The sequence below is a fragment of the Somniosus microcephalus genome, chromosome 7 (assembly GCF_052327205.1).
Source record: "Somniosus microcephalus isolate GS21.2 chromosome 7, FLI_Smic_1.0, whole genome shotgun sequence".
Classification (NCBI taxonomy): Eukaryota; Metazoa; Chordata; class Chondrichthyes; order Squaliformes; family Somniosidae; genus Somniosus; species Somniosus microcephalus.
Genome location: NC_140993.1, coordinates 38,736,853 through 38,752,331, shown reverse-complemented (window position 1 = coordinate 38,752,331; position 15,479 = coordinate 38,736,853).

The following is a 15,479-nucleotide window of genomic DNA, read 5'->3' as shown; positions in this document are numbered from 1 at the left end:
AGAGCAGGGGGGTGATGTGCCAAATAACTGCCCGAATCCGAAGTCAAAGCTTAAGACTGAAGCCTTTTATTAAATAAGAATCATGGCAGAGTTAACAGAGTCCATCATCGAGCGAGCCCTTGGTAGAACATACCAGAAGAGGGGCGGGGCCAGGGAGGAGCATTAGTGGTTCCCCCTAGTGGAACATTCCAGACATTACAAGTGCAAGTACAAATATCAGAACACAGTTATTTCATCACATTCACCCCCTGCTATAGATTCAGTCTGTCAGGTGGTCTGATAATCCTCTGGGAACGACGTAACTCTTGCTGAGGCTCCTCCCGGAGTACTAACTCCGGTTCATTCGAATTCCCAGAATCATCAGTATTTTCCACACTGAGGGTTTGTGTCTCTGAAGGTCCAATACCACGATTGAAAACTCTACTCTCAGAGTCGAACTCTTTTCGAGCTCCAGCAGGTGCAAGATCTTTAATAGAGACCGTATCCTCTCGCCCATCCGAATATTGAATATACGCATACTGGGGATTAGCATGGAGGAGTTGTACTTCCCCCACCAGTGGATCAGTCTTGTGGCCTCTCACATGTCTGCGCAACAACACAGGGCCCGTGGTCGTCAACCATGTGGGTAACGATACTCCATTAATAGCTTTTCTTGGAAAACTAAACATCCTTTCATGAGGGGTGGCATTCGTCGCTGTACACAAAAGAGACCTTATGGAATGCAGCACGTCTGGCAGGACATCCTGCCAGCGAGAGGTCGGCAGGCCTCATGACTTCAGAGACAGTACGATAGCCTTCCACACTGTCGCATTTTCTTTCTCGACCTGCCCATTACCACGAGGGTTATAGCTGGTAGTTCTACTCGTTGCAATCCCCTTCGATAGCAAAAACTGTCGTAATTCTTCGCTCATAAAGGAAGAACCCCTATCACTATGTATATAGTTAGGCATGCCGAACAAGGAAAACAGTTGGCAGAGGCATTTAATTACAACAGCACTAGTCACATCCGGACAGGGGATAACAAAAGGGAACCGAGAGTACTCGTCTATAATATTAAGAAAATAGACATTACGGTCGCTCGATGGAAGGGGACCTTTAAAATCGAGACTCAAATGCTCAAATGGTCGAGTTGCTTTAATAAGATGGGCTGGCTCGGACGGCTTATAGAAGCGGGGTTTGCATTCAGCACAAACATGACAGGTTCTGGTCATTGTCCGGACCTCCTCAATAGAGTAGGGTAGATTGTGGGACTTAATGAAGTGGTTCATTCTGGTAACCCCAGGGTGGCAGAGTGCGTCGTGGAGACTTTGAAGCTTATCTGTACCTAGACTAGCACATACTCCTCGTGACAAAGCATCCGATGGCTCATTAAATACTCCAGGTCTGTACTGAATATCATAGTCATATGTTGACAGTTCTATTCGCCATCTTAAAATCTTATCATTTTTGATCTTGCCTCTCTGCTTAATGTTGAACATAAAGGCCACAGATCGTTGGTCAGTAATGAGCATAAAACGTTGGCCAGCATGATAATGTCTCCAATACCTGACTGCTTCAATAATTGCCTGTGCCTCCTTTTCCACTGAAGAATGTCGAACTTCTGGTCCTTGCAATGTACGAGAGAAGAAGGCTACTGGTCTACCAGCTTGGTTAAGAGTTGCTGCCAACGCAAAATCAGATGCATCACTTTCCACTTGAAATGGGATCTTCTCATCCACGGCACATACCACTGCCTTCTCAATGTCCCGTTTGATATTAAGGAAAGCCTCCTGAGCTTCCGCCGATAGCGGAAAAGACGTCGACTTAATAAGAGGTCGGACTTTATCTGAGTAGCTAGCCACCCACTGGGCATAGTACGAGAAGAATCCCAGACACCTTCTTAAGGCTTTTACAGTGTGAGGTAAAGGTAATTCCTTAAGTGGGCGTAATCTTTCAGGGTCTGGCCCGATTACCCCATTCTCCACAATGCAACCAAGAATACACAAACGTGTAGTATTGAAGGTACACTTGTTTTCGTTGTAGGTCAGGTTTAACCTCTTTGCAGTCTCTAGGAACTTCGCGAGATTTTGATCATGCTCCCGTTGGTCACGCCCACAGATGGTAACATTGTCCAGGTACGGGAATGTTGCTTCCAATGCGTATTCATCCACCATACGATCCATCTCCCGTTGGAAGACAGATACCCCATTCGTCACTCCAAAGGGCACCCGAAGGAATTGGAACAGGCACCCATAAGCTTTGAAGGCCGTATAAGGTTGGTCTTCTATTTTGATGGGGAGTTGATGGTAGGCAGACTTTAAATCAATGGTGGAGAACACGCGGTACTGAGCTATCTGGTTCACCATCTCAGAAATACGAGGCAAAGGATAGGCGTCTAATTGGGTATACAAGTTTATAGTCTGGCTATAATCGACCACAAATCTTTTCTTCTCATTAGTTTTAACCACCACCACCTGGGCACGCCACGGGCTACCACTGTGTTCGATGATTCCCTCCCGTTGAAGTCTTTCCACTTCCTCTTTTATAAATGTTTTATCTTCTGAACTATACCGTTGACTCTTAGTCGCTATAGGTCTACAATTAGGAGCAAGCTTCGCAAACAAAGAAGGCGGGCTTACGTTTAAAGTAGAAAGGCCGCAGACTGTGAGCGGAGGCTGGGATCCACCATACTTAAGGGTAACGCTCTCATGCTGACACTGGAAGTCCAAGCCTAATATTAAGTTCACACACAACTGAGGTAATATGAGGAGTTTAAAATCCTTATACTCCGTATCCTTAACGGTCAATGTGACTTTACAATATCCAGTTACCTCCGAAGTAAGGGATTTGGACGCCATCACAATTTCACTTCGAGTAGGATACAGCTTCAATGAACAGGAGTTAACAAGGTTGGGGTGTATAAAACTTTCAGTACTGCCACAGTCTATCAAACACCCAGTAGGATGACCATTAATCTTAATGTCCATCATAGATTTTGACAAGGAACACGGTATGGTCTGGTCAACCGTAGCCGAGGCTAGAGTAAAACGATAGGCGGCAGCAGAGAAGACATCGGGTACAGGATTACCCTTACATACTTTACTAAAATGTCTCCGTTTCTTACATTTAAAACAGGTAGCCTCTCTGGCTGGGCAACTTTGCCTGGGGTGTTTAGATTGGCCACAAAAATAACACTTAGACCCATGGGGCACAGCCGCAACAATAGGATTAAGTGGGGGCTCCATTGGTGTTATGGATGCCTCCATACTCGGAACACACGAGGCTGAGAGAGATGCATGGGCTGATGCATACACTTCTGAATTCTTCTGGGCTACATCTAACAATTGAGCAGCAGCGACAACCGTTTTTAAAACTAACGAGTCGTTCTCGAGGAGTCTCTGTCTAATATAATTAGATCGGAGGCCAGATATGAAAGAATCGCAGATGGCTTCTTCCTGATACACTATGGCAGAGACAGCCTTGTAGTTGCAACCCTTAGCCGAAGCCTTAAGGTCCTGCAGGAAATCGTCCAGAGATTCCTCGGGTAATTGCCTGCGAGTAGACAGGAGATACCTGGCGTATACTTCGTTAACCGACTTAAGGTACTGGGCTTTAAGAGCTGCGAGGGCCTCTTCATATGTAGTAATATCTTCAATTATAGAGTAAGTTTGATGACTTACCAAGTTGGTTAGAAGATCCAACTTGTTAACCGTCGGATCGGTCGATGATGCGATGAAGTGTTCAAAACATCGGAGCCAATGCGTAAATTTCTTCGACGCATCTGCTGAATGGGGATCGATATCCAGACGCTCTGGTTTCAAAAATCGATCCATCTTCCAAAAGTTGTTATTTAATAAAATTGATGTGCCAAATAACTGCCCGAATCCGAAGTTAAAGCTTAAGACTGAAGCCTTTTATTAAATAAGAATCATGGCAGAGTTAACAGAGTCCATCATCAACTGAGCCCTTGGTAGAACATACCAGAAGAGGGGCGGGGCCAGGGAGGAGCATTTGTGGTTCCCCCTAGCGGAACATTCCAGACATTACAACTGCAAGTACAAATATCAGAACACAGTTATTTCATCACAGGGGGGAAGGGAGGGATGCTGCGGAGGCAGCTGAACGGACGGTCCCAATCTTAGTGACAAAGTGATCGAGGAGCTTCTTGCACTTGTTGTTGGAGGTGAGGGTGGAGGGGGCAAGGGAGAGGGGTTTTACTAGGGACATTGAGGGTGTAATAGAACAGCCATCACATTACCAAATGCAGGCCCTTAGGTGGCACATAGAAGAAATGCTAGACTAGGAATGAGGAAAAAGCAAAAAATTACAAGGAGAGTGTTCAGTTCTAAACATCCAGAAATGTTATACATTGTTGTTGTAAGAAATATTGTTGATATTTATGATTTTTCTGTTGAAGTTGACCTGGAAATGAGGTTGACTTGGGAGCCCTCATGGGACTTTGGCTTTTAATGATGAATATAGCGTACTGAAGGGTTGTACATGTAAAATATGTTTAACAGATGTTGAATAATGTGATCACAAGGAAACACAGCAAGTCACCGTTATCATTCTAATATCAGTCTTCCTCAGCGTTACCCTTGTTTTATTGCAGCATCTGTTAAATGCTTGGATGTAAATTTTGGAATTTAGGACCTAAACTCATCATCAGCATGACAGTACCATAGCTAGGGTGAGCGTATCTTACACCATCCCTCACTTCTGGTGGAATTTAGTATGGAACTTAAATGGGACATAAAACTGGCGGATGCGATATACGTTCCAAATTCCGCCTTTCCCTTACCCCAGATAGATTTAGTTCCTACAAAACCATTGTAATTTTGCAGCCATTGAGTTTAAATCTTGAGAAGAAAAAAAACAACTTGGCCCAGATTTTCCAGGGCCTATGACCACGCATGCTGCGCGAAAACCCGGAACTTGCGATCTGCCAAGTTTCAGCTTGATGGGTCATGTTCATCCGTGGGAAACGGACATTTGCTGGCGCAGGGTTGGGCTATTTAAAAATATAGACATAGAAGATAGGAGCAGGAGTAGGCCATTCGGCCCCTCATGCCTGTTCCGCCATTCAATGAGATCATGGCTGATCATCCAAATTCAGTACCCTGTCCCTGCTTTCTCCCCATATCCCTTGATCTCTTTAGCCTTAAGAAATATATCTAACTCTTTCTTGAATATATTTAATGAATTGGCCTCAACGGCCTTCTGTGGTAGTGAATTCCACAGGTTCACCACTCTCTGGGTGAAGAAATTCCTCCTCATCTCAGTCCTAAATGGCTTACCCCTTATCCTTGCCCAACTACTGCCCAGCGAATGCCCACCAAACCCTTACGCCTGGTGAAAGCAGGCGTAGGGCCTTCTTTTACCAGTGTAAGGGTTTCAATAAATATTAAAATTAAAAAATTTAAATGATTTACCCATACAAAAATCTTTAAAATTAGGCCCCTTGAAAAATGTTTAAATTTATTTTTCAAAAAATTAAATTTTTGTTTTAAATGTTTAATTAAATTGTATTTTAAATAATTTTGATCATGTGATTTTTATTTCAGTGCCGTGATGGTGTGTTTTTTAGGGGATTCCTATTATGCTTATGGGGATTCCGTACATAAATGCTTGTGCTCCTGGGAGACATGGGCCTTTACGCAGGCCTACGCCCGCAGGCCCAGGAGCGCGAGTCTTCGAAGGTCCGGAGGCACCAAAGTAGGTGCAGAGTTTACTTGCGGTTCGGAGGCATTCGACCGCGGGAAGACTCCGACCACAATTTCCAGCCCATGGTTAGACGTCCGAGGACACTTCTGGCTGTTCGGTGGTGGAAACTGTAACCAGCGCTGCAGCCAAACAGGCCACACATGTATCTGAAAGAGACTGAGCTCAATGGGTTAACTTGTCTTTCTCGGGGAATTCAGTGCACTTGGAGATTGCACAGCGAAGCTGCATTACCCCATTGCATAACATTCTCTGGATTCTCTTAGTTAGCCTTCAGTGATACCAAAGCAGAGAGGGTGAAATTGCCCAACAGTTTAACAATTTCTCATGACTTTTCCCTCAAGGAATAACTGGCTCCCTGATCTGATAAAGGAGTAAGTGAACATCATTTTGCTACTGACATGGATTTTGCCCAGTAATGTTTAATAAAGCACATACTTGTGGTTTGTAACAACTTACCCTTTATCAAGTAAGCGTTTGAACAATAATCTAAGTGCCAGTACTTCAGATAATGGTGGAATGTCATTTGAGAGCACTGGGCTACAGTGCAACCACTTAATACAACAGCTTAATCATAGCTTTCTGAGCTTCAACTTATTACAACAATTTTAAAGCATCTCTTATCATAACCCCTCATTAATGTTTAACATACTGTACATAGTTTCCCAGTGGTTTTATTTAAGGCCATATTATCTGTCTCTCTTTCCCTCATTGCGCCAGAGTTTAAAATACCTTTCAATCTGAATTTCTATTTTCAGTAAGCAAAGGGGCATCAGTGCTGAGGGAACTGAACTTTTTTCCCTGTTGGTGCCCGTTGCTATCAAGCAATCCTCCTAGTCAGGTACACCATGAGCCAAGTAGTTCACTAGAATATGCACCCCCTACCACAGCCCATCCAACACAACCTGGCTTGACCTGATCCGAAAGTGGCCAGCTCCCCACCTCACAAAACCCTGTGATGTAAGAAAACTACTAGGCACTTGGTCTAAGCATTAAACAAAGCTTTAATCAACTGTTTTACAACATGGAGGTCTAGTTGTGTCCTTCACTAGTTCCTGTTAAGAATGTCCTGCGCAAGCTGGGCCCGTACCCGAGTATTTATACTCTCGCTGGACAGCGCCACCCATAGGCTGCTCAGTATTATTTCATAAGTCTTTCTTTCATGAATGACTGATTCATGTCACCTGTATTGCCCAGCCCAACCTGACCCTGTAGTGGCCAGCTCCCCACAACCAGACCAAGCACAGCCCAAACCAACTCTACCCAAATCCAAGTGCAGCAGACTATTCATAAGAAGACATTTGTGTTCAGGTACAATGTGATGAAATATGTCATTCATCAGACTCTGTAGTTAACTGTATATATTGTATTGCCTGCTCCGGTGTTTGTACCTTGTATTGTGTATAGGGCACCGCCCCCTTTGTGTGTCGGCTCCGCCCATACCTGGCCCTACTTAAGACAAGTCCAGGCTTGTCCTGCAGTAGAACAGCAGCACGCCAGGTGAAGCTAGGTGCAGCCACCGGCATCTTTTCTTTGCTAATAAAAGCCTTTGTTTTATTCTGCTAACTTCGAGTCTTGGAGTTATTGAGGCATGTCATACAACAGTTTCAACAAAGACAAAGTACTAAGTGTAATATACATGGGTAGAGCAAATGAAGGACAGAGGCAGGATGAGTTGCTAGTCCATGTGCTTGCTTTACTAGGCCAGAGCGAGCTGAGCATGCTCATGTCAAACCATGTGATAAACCATGTGATAATACATTACACTAAGCCTCTACGATCACTATGGAGCACACCTAAGGGAATTGCTGCTTCAGTCTTGTGATGGCAAGATTGTTCTCATACATGTCAACACTTGAGGCCCAGATTCATTTGTCTACATTTCCAGGTAAAAATCAATGGGGATTAAACTCCTCGTGCTCTTGGGATGTCGCCCCCATGAGCCACAGTGCCACACTTGCACTGTGCACGTTCTGCGATGGCACAGTTCATCTGGGCTTCTGAAGCATGGTTTCCACACTCGGTGGCACAGTTTACAGTCATAGGAGGAATTTAACTGGCTCAGTGAGGCAGCAGGTGTTGCTCTGCATCGCTTGTTGATATGCTCACAAAAGCTCAGGGGCTTCAGGAGGCAGAGACTAATGTGAACTGTTGTTTTTCAGACAGGACGAAAGTGTGTAGTGGCATTCCCCAGGGGTCGGTGTTGGGACTACTGCTCATTTTGATATATATTAATGACCAAGACTTGGGTCGTCACGGCATAACTTCAAAGTTTGCAGATGACATGAAACTTGGAAATGTAATAAACAGTGAGGAGGATAGTAACAGACTTCAAGCGGACATAGACAGACTGGTGAAATGGGCAGACGCATGATAGATGACATTTTTTTTTATTCCTCCATGGGATGTGGGCATCGCTGGCAAGACCAGCATTTATTGCCCATCCATAATTGCCCTTGAGAAGGTGGTGGTGAGCCACCTTCTTGAACTGCTGCAGTCTGTGTGGTGAAAGTACTCCCACAGTGCTGTTACACAGGGAGTTCCAGGATTTTGACCCAGCGACGATGAAGAATCGGTGATATATTTCCAAGTCAGGATGGTGTGTGACTTGGAGGGGAACTTGGAGGTAGTGGTGTTCCCATGCGCCTGCTGCCCTTGTCCTTCTAGGTGGTAGAGGTCGCAGGTTTGGGAGGTGCTGCCGAAGAAGCCTTGGCAAGTTGCTGCAGTGCATCTTGTAGATGGTACACACTGCAGCCACGGTGCACCGGTGGTGGAGGGAGTGAATGTTTAAGGTGGCGGATGGGTTGCCAATCAAGCGGGCTGCTTTATCCTGGATGGTGTCAAGCTTCTTGAGTGTTGTTGGAGCTGCACTCATCCAGGCAAGTGGAGAGAATTCCATCACACTCCTGACTTGTGCCTTGTAGATGGTGGAAAGGCTTTGGGGAGTCAAGAGGTGAGACACTCGCCACAGAATACAAAGCCTCTGACCTGCTCTTGTTGCCAAAGTATTTATGTGGCTGGTCCAGTTAAGTTTCTGGTCAATGGTGACCCCCAATATGTTGATGGTAGGGGATTTGGCAGTGGTAATGCTGTTGCATGTCAAGGGGTGGTGGTTAGAACGCTCGCTTGTTGGAGAAAGTCATTGCCTAGCACTTGTGTGGTGCGAATGTTACCTGCCACTTATCAGCCCAAGCCTGAATGTCATCCAGGTCTTGCTGCATGTGAGCATGGACTGCTTCATTATCTGAGGAGTTGCAAATGGCACTGAACCCTGTGCAGTCATCAGCGAACATCCCCATTTCTGACCTTATGATGGAGGGAAGGTCATTGATGAAGCAGTTGAAGATGGTTGGGCCTAGGACACTGCCCTGAGGAACTCCTGCAGCGATGTCCTGGGGCTGTGATGATTGACCTCCAACCATCACAACCATCTTCCTTTGTGCTAGGTATGACTCCTGCCAGTGGAGAGATTTTCCCCCAATATCCATTGACTTCAGTTTTACTAGGGCTCCTTGATGCCACACTCGATCAAATGCTGCCTTGATGTCAAGGGCAATCACTCTCACCTCACCTCTGGAATTCAGCTCTTTTGTCCATGTTTGGTCCAAGGCTGTAATGAGATCTGGAGCCGAGTGGTCGAGGCTGAACCCAAACTGGGCATCAGTGAGCAGGTTGTTGTCGGGGCCCACAGCCTTTGGTGTATCCAGTGCACTCAGCTGTTTCTTCATATCATGTGGAGTGAGTCGAATTGGCTAAAGACTGGCTTCTGTGGACGTAATATGGATCATCCACTCAGCACTTCTGGCTGAAGATGGTTGCAAATGCTTCAGCCTTGTCTTTTGCACTCACATGCTGGGCTCCACCATCATTGACAATGGGCATATTCATGGAGCCTCCTCCTCCCATTAGTTGTTTGATATTCCACCACCAAAGCTTTGATCTGACCCGTCGCTTAGCTCTGTCTTTAGAATGCTGCTTCTGCTTTTTAGCATGCATGTAGTCCTGTGTTGCAGCTTCCCCAGGTTGGCACCGCATTTTTAAGTACTCCTGGTGCTGCTCCTGGCATGCTCTTCTACACTCCTTATTGAACCAGGGTTGGTCCCCTGGCTTGATGGTAATGGTAGAGTGAGGGATATGCCAGGCCATGAGGTTACAGATTGTGGTGGAATACAATTCTGCTGCTGCTGATGGCCCACAGCACCTCATGGATGCTCAGTTTTGAGCTGCTAGATCTGTTCTGAATCCATCCCATTTAGCACGGTGGTAGTGTCACACAACATGATGGAGGGTGTTCTCAGTGTGAAGACGGGACTTCGTCTCCACAATGACTGTGCGGTGGTAACTGCTACCAATGTTGTCATGGACAGATGCATCTGTGACAGGTAGATTGGTGAGGACGAGGTCAAGTAGGTTTTTCCCCTCATGTTGGTTCTCTCACCACCTGTCGCAGGCCCAGGCTGGCAGCTATGTCTTTCAGGACTCGGCCAGCTCGGTCAGTAGTGGTGCTACCGAGCCACTCTTGGTGATGGACATTGAAGTCCCCCACCCAGAGTACATTCTGTGCCCTTGCTACACTCAGTGCTTCCTCCAAGTGGTGTTCAACATGGAGGAGTACTGATTCATCAGCTGAGGGAGAGCGGTAGGTGCTCATCAGCAGGAGGTTTCCTTGCCCATGCTTGACCTGAAGCCATGAGACTTCATGGGTCCGGGGTCAATGTTGAGGACTCCCAGGGCCACTCCTTCCTGACTGTATACCACTCTGCCACCACTCCTGGTGGGTCTGTCCTGCCGGTGGGACAGGACATACCCAGGGATGGTGATGGAGGAGTTTGGGACATTGGCTGAAAGTTATGATTCTGTGAGTATGACTATGTCAGGCTGCTGCTTGATTAGTCTGTGGGACAGCTCTCCCAATTTTGACACATCCAAGATGTTAGTGAGGAGGACTTTGCAGGGATGACTGGGCTGGGTGTGCCGTTGTCGTGTCTGAAGCCGGTGCCGAGGTTGATGCTGGAAGTTATGCAAAACCTGTATAAAACACTGGTTTGACCCCAGCTGGAGTATTGCGGCCAATTCTGGGCACCACACTTTAGGAAGGATGTCAAGGCCTTAGAGAGGGTGCAGAGGAGATTTACTAGAATGGTTCCAGATATGAAAGACTTCAGTTACTTTAAGAGACCAGAGAAACTGGGCTTGTTCTCCTTAAAGCAGAGAAGGTTAAGGGGAGATTTGATAGAGGTGTTCAAAATCATGAAGGGTATTGTGAAATAAAGAGAAACTGTTTCCAGTGGCAGAAGGAGCGGCAACCAAAGGACACGGATTTAAGATAATAGGCAAAAGAACCAGAGGCTACATGAAGGAAAAAAATTATGCAGTGAGTTGTAATGATCTTGAATGCCCTGACTGAAAGGACAGTGGAAGCAATTTCAATAATACCTTTCAAAGAGAACTGGATAAACTCTTGAAAAGGAAAAGATTGCTGGGCTATGGGGAAAGAGCTGGGGAGTGGGACTAATTGGATAGCTCTACCAAAGAGCCGGCACAGACACGATGGGCCGAATGGCCTCCTTCTGTGTTGTATCATTCTATGATTCTATTCTATGATTCTAAGCAGATTGGCTATTTTCACCACGGTGTTGACAAGAGCTCCACTTATACTGTTAGTATAATTAAATGTTGAATAGAAACACTCTCATCACCTGTGTTTAATGTAAACTTGGCAACAATTCAGAACTTGGAGAAATTGGCAGGCAAGTTACAAAACTGTTTCTAACATTCTCAGGCTTGTCCAAAATCGGAGGGTTCAAATCGGCAATTATTAGTGTAACTCATCTCCTTAACATTTAAAAAAAAGTTAACTTTGCCTTTTTAGACGACCTTTCAAATATCTCATTTTCTTTTAAAATGTAACCTACGTCAATGTATCTTACCACTTCATAGGGCCTCACTTTACTTTTTAAGTATAAAAGTGTCACTCCCAGCCAGTGTTGACAGCTCTGCTCAGATAGCTCCCTTGTGTTCAATGCCAAAAACAATTCCTGTAAGTAAGGCCTCATTCCATATGACGTAAAGGGCTTTTGATGATATCAGCCCATATAGCTTTGCATATTAACCAGTATTAATACATAAAAAACAAATTCCAGCCACACTGTCTCGAAATGAACATCACTCGCATAATGAATGCAAAACACGCAGACTGGATTATTTGTTTACCTGTTAATGAACAGACAAATGCACTATGAAGAAAATACCACGGGAACGATTTTAGTCCAACCCATCCTGCAGAAACTGGGCGGGTGGGCAAATAAAACCGAGCAGGTTAATTATGTGTTGGCAATGCAACCCTTTCCCACCTTCTCTGATATTAACCTGCTGGGTTTTGCAGGCGCACGAGGTGCCCAGTTAAAGCCGGCGGGAGCCTCATGAATTTCTGCAAATCGGGATTATGTAACGCCAGAAAGACCCCGGTGGCATTTTAACCGAGGCCTGAGTGGGGAAGCCGCTAGGGCCTGTTAATCTCCCCATGATAGGGCACCCCCCCCGCCCGCAATCGGATCACAGCGATCGGCCAACCCCCCGCCCCCACCACCGCGATTGGATGGGCGACCCATGATCTCTCTGGCTCCGCCCCAATGTCCAAGCAACAATCTCTCCCTGCATCCCTCCCTCCTCTCCGCTCCCCGGCTGTGACCTAGTGCAATCTGGCTGGCTGCAGCCGGGAAACGGGCTCAAAAAATGCTAATCGGGTCTTGCCGCTAAATTCGGCAGGACCTCCAGGGGCATCGATTGTTGAATTATTCCAGAGCTGTCCAAATGTTTTGGGGTTGAATTTCCGCAGGAGTTCTCCTGATCATCTGCCATCATTTCTGGTGGAAGATCAATGGAAACCACAGAAACCCAGCATACACAGCGGACGATCGGGAATTAACGGTGCTGATCTTTATGTGCTGCTTAGTTAGATTCCATGCAAACTATTCTGTTACTTCCCTGCACTTAGAGTCATAGGGGGAAAAATTGGGTTGCTTTGCGCCTCTCGTTAGCGCCTGAGAGCGCTAACGGGGTGCAAAGCAACTAGCGCCCGGGCGCGGTGCCACCCACGCCTCCCACGAAATTCAGCAGGAGGCTAGCGGCGGCGCTAATCGGTAGCACCCCATGATGCTGCGCCGCCAGCGATGATGTCATTGCCATGCGCAGCGCCCCGCTTGCACCCCGGCCGCGATCTTCAGGAGCGTCCCCTGACTTACCGCCGGGTGCTATGTCCGACGGGGTCAGGGGGGCCTACCTGTGGCCGGAGAGGTGCTATTTAAAGGCAAGGTGCGGGGCAGCCATTTTTGTTGCTGGCCGCCTACCAGCACTTGCCTGCGCTCCTGTCCCCAGCCTCCTAAACAGCCGCCCTTGCGGAGTGCCGGCTGCGCTCCAAGAGCCCGGCACTTCTCTTGAGTGCCGGGCTCTTTTGCCGGCAGTCCCGATCTCCAGGGGCCAAGCTGGGCCCTGGGTCACGCTGCGCAAGGCCCCTCCCCTTTAAGAAGGGGAGGAAGGCCTGCAATACCGCGGTGTAGCGCCCCGCTTCCCTCTCGGGGCACAACCACTCAATTTCCGCCGCGGGGATGCTAAGTTTTCCGGGGGGCTAGCGCCCCGGCGATGTTAATGCCCCAAATGGGGCGCTACTCAATTTTTAGCCCATAGAGTCATAACGGCACAGAAGAGGCCATTCAGCCCATTGAGTCTGTGCCAGCTTTCTGTAAAGCAATCCAGTCAGTCCCATTCCCCCGCTCTATCCCCGTAGCCCTGCAAGTTTATTTCCCTCCAGTGCCTATCCAGTCTCCCCTTGAAAACATTGAGTGTCTCCGCTTCCACCACTTCCATCGGCAGCAAGTTCCAGGTCATCACCACTCGCTGCGTAAAAAAGTTTTTCCTCACATCCCCCCTGTATCTCATGCCCAAAACCTTAAATCTGTGTCCCCTAGTCCTTGTACCATCAACTAGTGGGAACAACCTTTCCCCGTCTAGCCTATCCAAACCCGTCATAATCTTTACATCTCTATCAAATCACCCCTCAACCTTCTTTGCTCTAATGAAAACAAATCCAGCTTCTCCAACCTGTCCTTGTAGCTAAGATCTCCCATCCACGATACCATTCTGGTAAATCTCCTTTACATCCTTCCTAAAGTGTGGTGACCAGAACTGGATGCAATACTCCAGTTGTGGCCTAACTAGCGCTTTATATAAAGGTTCAGCATTACTTCTCTACTTTTGTACTCAGTAACTCTATTTCTGAAGCCCAAGATCCCATATGCTTTGCTAACCTCTATCAATATGTCCTGCCACCTTCAGGGACCTATGCACATTAATTCCCAGGTCCCTCTGTCCCTGCACACTCTTTAAAACTGTGCCATTAAGTGTATATTGCCTCTGCCAAAATGCATCACCTCACATTTCTCTGTATTAAATTCCATCTGCCACTTGTTTGCCCATTCTGCTAGCCTTTCTATGTCCTGTTGCAGTCGATTGGTATCATCCTCACTGTTTGTCACGCCCCCAAGTTTGGTGTCATAGGCAAATTTAGAAATTCTACTCTGTATTCCAATATCCAGGTCATGTATATATATCAAAAAAAAGTTTCTCCCCTGCCCTTTAAATTTCACATATGTGTAATTTTCCACTCCCACCACTGGTCTCCTCCCTGCACCCACCCAAATCTGAAGTAATGACTATCAGCTAACCTCAAAAACACTGGGTACAAACAGATTTCAACTTGTGGCCAAAAGGGGCAGAGCGACTGCAACACTCGCCCGATGACGCGAGGGCGAGTCCCGAACTCCTTTCAGATTTGTGCCTTTTTAAAAATTTGATGGGCAAACTGTCAGCATGGATCTTGCTGGAAATTGGACATCTTCACCATCGGGGTGAGATGTCAGTTCCTGGTGCCCTGCACCTGTTACAGGGGAGATGCAGTGCTTATTGTGGAGCTCAGTTGAAGGCTGTTTGTGTACTGGAAGGCAAAAAATGTTGTTTGGGAGAGTGCCAAGATTTTTAGATAATGCCCTGGAGGCTTCAGTGGAGTAAGTAAGGAGAAGGAAGAATGTCTTATTTCCATCAGGTGGGATCAGAACGCACCGCCACACTGCCAAAGAAGCATGTTCTGAGATGGCTGAGCATGTCAATGCCCGTAATTTAGCCCTGGAACCAGAAAGCAGTGCAGGAAGAAGTTCAATGACCTGACCTAGGCTGCTAAGGTAAGGCTCCCATTCACATTCTTGTCATTGTCAGCAGAGCCCTGCACTACTTTACTCTAACAGCATCAATGAAGACTTTGACCTCCCTTATTTCACATTCTTCTCGTCCATTCATTGCAACACCCTTCCTCCTGCTGCCGCTGCCAAACTCTGCCACCGCCACTGGTCTCACAATTAATGCCTTCTCTTGAACACACCTGAAGCTTCTTCATGGCACCAGACAAACTATTCAAACCTCACATGCAGATGTTCAGAACTCTGCAACATACCACTCACTAACACATTCCCTTTCCTCTTGCAGGAAAAACTAGCACACAATGCCAGGGAGAGGATCTGCACACGTGGTGGGACTCCATCTTTTCACATACTGCCATCTGCTGAAGATGCTGCTATGGATATCCTGGGCAGAGAGAGAGAGCCAGAGCTGTTGCAGAAACCGAGACAGGAGGAAGCATGCCACTGGGTACCTGGCCCCTATTTTTCTGGGCCGCCGCTTAACTATCCCCCTCACACAATATACATCACAGCATGGTGCTTCATTGA